Raw genomic sequence first — 7,337 nt, forward strand, 5'->3', positions numbered from 1 at the left:
TACTCTCTCTGAACATCTAAGCAGCCAAAGAGGGACTCTAGAATGTTCAGCACAACTGGGCAATACTCATCCAAACTGGATCTGACATGAACGAATGGAAATTTAAGAAATATTTTAAAAATATCTTATATTATCTTAATCTTATTAAAAGTGTATACATACATTAATAATATATGTGCAATGACTTATACACACACTACTGTTCAAAAGATTGTGGTCAGTATTTTAAAAAAGCGCTTTAAAAGTGAGAATAAAAAAAATATTCAACAAAAATATTAAGCAGCACATCTGTTTTCAACATTGCTAAAAATAAGAAATGTTTCTTATCACCAAATCAGCATATTATATTAACATCTGAAGGATCATGTGACTATAGTAATGCAACAATAAAACATTTTACTGACCCCAAACTTATGAAGTAAGTAAGGGGGGGGGGCACCAAATGCTTTTAACCTTAGTGGATGTAACAAACCATAAGTGAAAGATTAAAGACAGACAGATGTCCATATGCTCTGACTGATGTACCTGGATATAGTGACTATGGTGGGTTTGGGCAGGGCTTCCAGGAAGAGCTGCACAGCCGTGATCATTTGCTGGATCTCCTCCTCACTGCTGATGTGGTTAGGGAGCTCTGAGTAATCACAGGTCAAGCCTGCTTGATGCAGCTAAACTCACAAATATATCAGCCTGTGGCACCGGCAGATGTGCCTCAGCACCACAAACCAAGGAAGGCAAATTTGTTATCCCTCATGTTCTGCTTGGAGGCTTGAAAAATATACTTGATATTAAGTAACAAACTGATACTTCATTATTTTTCCTCATCACTGCAAAACATTTTTAATTAGTATTGTGTCTTGTTTTCCAGAAAACAATATCTAAACATCTTTGATATATTTACTTTAAAATGCATGACTTGTTTTTAAAGATTATGCCTTGAATCACATTCATTACATCTAAATTACATTGGCATGTTATTGGCATGGTTTTACTTAACTCATGATTATATATACATTTTCATATTTTTTTCATATTTTACTTACACACACACACACACACACATATCCTTTTACTAGCTCATAGTTGTTTTGTCATGCAGTGAAATTAAAAGTCAGGTCAGGCATATTCGAGCCAGTCTAGAAGTCTGTGGGCATAGAGCAATAAAGGAGGGTGACATGTACAAAGCTCGGGTGAATTGGTAACCACGTCAGGCTTCAGACAAAGACAGCCGAAGCACAAGGGGCCACACAGGAAGATGGGAAATGTGCAGTTTTGTATCAATGTATCTGCTATTCCCAGACTGAAGTATGCGTACACAAGGGATGAATGACTGCAGCACAGAATTCATATGAACGTCTTAAGCTTTTTACTTTACTGTGCTAATAAACCATTATTTTGGTGACAATACAGAAAAAAATATTACCCAGTGTTTCGGCATCTCTTATTTTGAATGAATGCACATAAATTGAAAACTTTTTCCATTTGCGTCTATGCATCTCAACCTCATTGTTCCATATGCACTCAATGCAGGCAGTAACAGAGTACACAGGAAAATCACAGCATGGTTTTAAAAGCTTTGCTACATCCACCCTTCTGAAAGCAGCCATTGGCAAAGGGCATGCCACAGCTGCTGTTGAATTTAACCTCCCTCCTCATGGGGTCTGTGATGTGATCTCTGATGGTATTGATTCATACTCTCTCTGAACATCTAAGCAGCCAAAGAGGGACTCTAGAATGTTCAGCACAACTGGGCAATACTCATCCAAACTGGATCTGACATGAACGAATGGAAATTTAAGAAATATTTTAAAAATATCTTATATTATCTTAATCTTATTAAAAGTGTATACATACATTAATAATATATGTGCAATGACTTATACACACACTACTGTTCAAAAGATTGTGGTCAGTATTTTAAAAAAGCGCTTTAAAAGTGAGAATAAAAAAAATATTCAACAAAAATATTAAGCAGCACATCTGTTTTCAACATTGCTAAAAATAAGAAATGTTTCTTATCACCAAATCAGCATATTATATTAACATCTGAAGGATCATGTGACTATAGTAATGCAACAATAAAACATTTTACTGACCCCAAACTTATGAAGTAAGTAAGGGGGGGGGGCACCAAATGCTTTTAACCTTAGTGGATGTAACAAACCATAAGTGAAAGATTAAAGACAGACAGATGTCCATATGCTCTGACTGATGTACCTGGATATAGTGACTATGGTGGGTTTGGGCAGGGCTTCCAGGAAGAGCTGCACAGCCGTGATCATTTGCTGGATCTCCTCCTCACTGCTGATGTGGTTAGGGAGCTCTGAGTAATCACAGGTCAAGCCTGCTTGATGCAGCTAAACTCACAAATATATCAGCCTGTGGCACCGGCAGATGTGCCTCAGCACCACAAACCAAGGAAGGCAAATTTGTTATCCCTCATGTTCTGCTTGGAGGCTTGAAAAATATACTTGATATTAAGTAACAAACTGATACTTCATTATTTTTCCTCATCACTGCAAAACATTTTTAATTAGTATTGTGTCTTGTTTTCCAGAAAACAATATCTAAACATCTTTGATATATTTACTTTAAAATGCATGACTTGTTTTTAAAGATTATGCCTTGAATCACATTCATTACATCTAAATTACATTGGCATGTTATTGGCATGGTTTTACTTAACTCATGATTATATATACATTTTCATATTTTTTTCATATTTTACTTACACACACACACACACACACACACACACACACACGCACACACGTCAATTTTGATTGTCATTTAAATTGACAAGGATGTTTAGGGGTTTCAAAACTACTGTTTGGTCTGAGATGCCACAGAGATATTAAACATGAATAAATACATTTGCTAACATGAGTTCAGCTATACACCCCTGACAGAAGCTTATTTTGTATTTTTCAACACTGTTCAATTTCAAATTGACCCCCAAGCAGAAACAATGTGACTAGCATGGATATGAGCCACATTTCTGAAAAGTGAACTCCACAGTAAAATAGAAGATTAAAGCTTCAGTCTCTTCCGCCAACTGGTTTTTCATTATGTTAGAGGAGTTTATTACAAGAATATGAAGGTAAAATAAGATGATTTGAAACTTGCTGATATTATTTTTCTACATACATCATTGTAGACTATGAAAGCATAAAAACTATTTGGGATATCTGGGATGACAGATACTTCAAACATGATTAAAATACCCAAAGGATAAACACACACACACACACATATACACAACTTTACCATTTCATAGTCCGGTGTCTGAGTTCGATTCTTAAGGCTGTGTACAAGTCTGACAAGAGATTTCATTCTACAAAGAAAGAGAGGGGGAAAAAAATCAATGCATGAGGCTATCATCTGCTTGATCAAATGCATACTGACCATATACAGCAATCAATCAAGCCCAATGGTGCACTGAAATGGAGCTATAAACAAAAAGCAGAGCCTGTGGCTCTACCGTCTCAATGACAGCAGTAATGCATACCTTGGGTTTGCTGCTAAACGTTCAACAGTTTCCTGGCCGTCATCCTCTACCAGTTCAGCAAATGCAGCCTCCAGGTCTTCAAGCTGGTGAGTGCGTCTCTCTGCACAATCTAAGAGCTCCTCCTGAAAACCAACACATGGAACTGTAAAGACACCATGGGAAATGTGCCTTCTTGTGTGTCCTGTATTCAACAAAATACACTGAGGTTAAAAAGCCTGAGATCACATTGAATATACATAGGATCTCATTTAAACCTGGGAATTAACAAGGTTTTCGATTTTACAAAATTTAAAACATACATACGAAAGAAATGTCTTTCTACACTATTTTTATGTGACTAATCAAAAGTAAATACTTTACTATTCGAATGTTTGGGGTCATAACGTTTTTTTTTTCCTGCCTCAGGAAGGACACATTTAATTAAATGAAAATGACTGCAAATATATTTATAATGTTATGAAAGATTTTTTATATGTTAAATGTTTCTTGAGCAGCAAATCAGCATATTAGAAGGATTTCTGACGGATCATGTGACACTGAAGAATAGTGTAATGACTGCTGAAAATTCAACTTTGCCATCACTGAATTACTTAATTTTTTTTAATATATAGATATTTTAAATAGAAAACCGTTTCAAATGGAAAACAGTTGTTTTAAATTGTAATAATATCTCATGATATTACTATATTATTAATACATTTTTAATCAAAAATCTTTTTTTTAATTAATTTACTGTAATTTTGATCACAAAAATGCAGCCTTGGTGAGCAAGAGAGGCGTCTTTCAAAAACATTGAAAAAATATTGTCAACCCCAAACTTTTGAATGGTAGTGTATGTTTGTGATTGTGACAACTCTAGGTAATTTAAGTTCATCTCTGAATTGAACTTTTCATTCGCATTGTCAGACTAACACTATAATTTGCAATTAAAATAGTTTTTAAGTAGAAGAATGCAAAACATTTCCACTAGTAGTCGCCGACTTCTGTCTGCATGCATCAGCATTCAAATGAGAAGATGTCAAAGATTAATTTGAGGTCAAGCATGAATGATAAAACAGTTCTGACTGATTCTGATAAAAGCTGTTGCAACAGCTAATACATACACACTCTTTACCACACATCAGTTGGTTTAACCATTAACTTGGAGAGCATAGTTGATGCCATTGTTAAAAAGCTTTAGCTTCTTGTAAGATTAGATTTGGCTTCACCCCCTGAAGGTGTTTAGAAACATCCAAAGTGCCTGTTGCTGTGATGAATGAATATCTCATGATTAGTTATGATACATTTTATTAGGAATCTTTGTTACCTCATCTGAATCCTGCAGTGGCCTGCTAAAGCTGTATAACTCTTGCAGGAGAGCATACTCTTCCTGTAAGACAACAACGGTGGCAAATAGAATGTATATAGATATAAATACATATAAAACAATATTGATTCCATATGAGCTCTGAAAAAACTGATTCTATTTAAGCGGTGGAATCTCTTTCATTAGTCTACAAAGCTTTTTCTATATCAGCACTATGTAGATGTGAGAAAGTACACTATGGAGAAGTATTTGCTATCATTTAAGAAACAAAAAGGGCTATAATGGTGGATCTGCTAGACTCACTCCACCTGCGTGTACATCTCCTTGAAAGGGTTCTTACAGGAGAAAAAATCCAAGTCAATGTCAAGTATGAAAGGGTCAGTTTGCTCTATAACTGCTAAAAGTCGTTCTGTGATGTTGTTTGTTGACCCTTCATCAGCCTTCATGACTGTGTGACTGCCGTTTCCTGATGCAGTGCTGCTGTCAAGCGGTTGAGGAGAGAAAGTGCACGGTCTGGCTTAACGGCACATCACTGTCCTCTACAGTTGATTTAGGTATTTTAGCACCACTTTGTCCATTTGCATGTGTCCTTTTCTGCGAACTGTCAACAGGATCCACACGGATGACATTTAAATGTAATTCTTTTGGGTTTTCCAGCTGATCCAGTGGAACGTAAAGAGCGTCACTCAAAATGTAATCGTCTCTGCTTGTGACCCTACAAAGAGAAAGAGATTTCTTCTGAATGTTTTTACATGATTCTAACAGTACAATGTCTCTTGACAGGGTGGCCAAAAATGTTTAACACATCCTAAAATTAGACCTATTATAGTCACTTCATGGAGCTGTGGTTTTCCATCATTAAAAAATGAACTATTTTAATGTTAGAGATAATATGTTTGATTAAAATGACTTTAAATGTAATTCACGTAAATGTAAACAACCACAGGGTTTTACTTGTAATTAATACATTTCTACTGTATTTTTCATGAAAATCCATTAAAGTAGAACTTAGTGATAGTATATCTAAAAATCCATTAACATTTGATGTAAAGTGTTCATAGCACACTTAAATAATGCACTTATAAAACACTTCTGTATATTTGGTTTACTTTATCTGACTACACTTAAAATTGATTTAAGTGTTAGTGCTAATTAGTGCATTTATATTACATGTAAGTACCACTGTCTGGAGAATGTACTTTACTGTAAATATGCTTTTAATAAGTGTATTTATTGTGTGTAAATTTTACAATTTTATTTAGCACAACAAATAAGAATGTGCTACAAATGTACTTGCTTGTATTTAAGTAGTTTTTAGTACATTCAAGTATATTTTATTTTTACCTGGGTATATGAGATTCTTTCTTCTGCAGAACACAAAAGAGCATATATTGAAGAACATATTTAACATTGAATATGTTCAACAACATTGGACCACTTTGATTTTCAATACATGGACAAAACATTTTTCAAAATATATTCTTTTGGAACGACATGAGTGTGAATAAATTAGTTTATTTGCAAAAACAGATAACTCAATTTTTAAAAATGTTTTTTATTGTTATCATATTTTCATTGTGTTTTATTGTGTTAGTTAGCTAGTATGTATTCATTATGATTTACCTAATCAAAATAACCCAACTGCAGTTTGATTGAGATTAATTGGAATGCACAATAAAAAAAACATGATTTTTGAAAATCGTTAAAAACGATTTTGCAAATGAACTCCTCAAATGATAACAGATCTTTAATTTTTGGGTGAACTATCCCTCTGTTTGATCATGTATGCCGCTCCTGACCACAAGATGGCGCAGTTGATTGATGTGTAAAGTCTGAAACACAGAACACAACATTTATTAGGCCCTATCCAGGGGCGGCTTTAGTGAATTTGGGGGCCCCAGATAGGGTTGCCAACTTTAGAAAATGAAAATAAGGGACGATATATGTTGGTATACACCGTGTATACACACACATATTATGCATGAAAATGCGTATTTTTCCAATTAAAGACAGCTTATAGATTTAATATGGGCTGCTTTTGGTGTTTGACACCTTTTTATTGGTCATTTTGTGTTTCAAGAATAAGGTCCAAGGTTAAGAATTATGCTATTAGTTAGTTAAAGGGGTCATATGATGCTGCTAAAAAGAACATTATTTTGTGTATTTGGTGTAATGAAATGTTTATGCGGTTTAAGTAAAAAAAAAACACATTATTTTCCACATACTGTACATTATTGTTTCTCCTCTATGCCCCGCCTTTCTGAAACGCATCGATTTTTACAAAACTCATCGGTCTAAAAAAGCGAGGTGTGCTCTGATTGGCCGAATACCTCAAGCGTGAGATGGAAATGTTACGCCCCTTACCATACTGTGATGATGCCCTGTCCAGCCGGAGCAATGATTCAAAAACATGAAAACCCATTATAAATGAGGCATTCGTTGCATTCAGTGGGGACATAACGTCTTTTTACACGTTGCGTTGCATCGCGCCGCGTAAACATAAAACCATGTCTGCATTTGTGATCG

At 34.9% G+C, this 7,337-nt stretch overlaps 1 pseudogene; it reads right to left on the minus strand.

Moving 5' to 3' along the window:
* Nucleotides 1-1,649: 1,649 nt before the first annotated feature.
* LOC107567400 (UPF0489 protein C5orf22 homolog) overlaps nucleotides 1,650-7,337 on the minus strand; it is a 19,781-nt pseudogene continuing 14,093 nt past the window's right edge.

Source organism: Sinocyclocheilus grahami, unplaced genomic scaffold (assembly GCF_001515645.1).
Source record: "Sinocyclocheilus grahami isolate Dianchi unplaced genomic scaffold, SAMN03320097.WGS_v1.1 scaffold1156.1, whole genome shotgun sequence".
NCBI classification, from domain to species: Eukaryota; Metazoa; Chordata; class Actinopteri; order Cypriniformes; family Cyprinidae; genus Sinocyclocheilus; species Sinocyclocheilus grahami.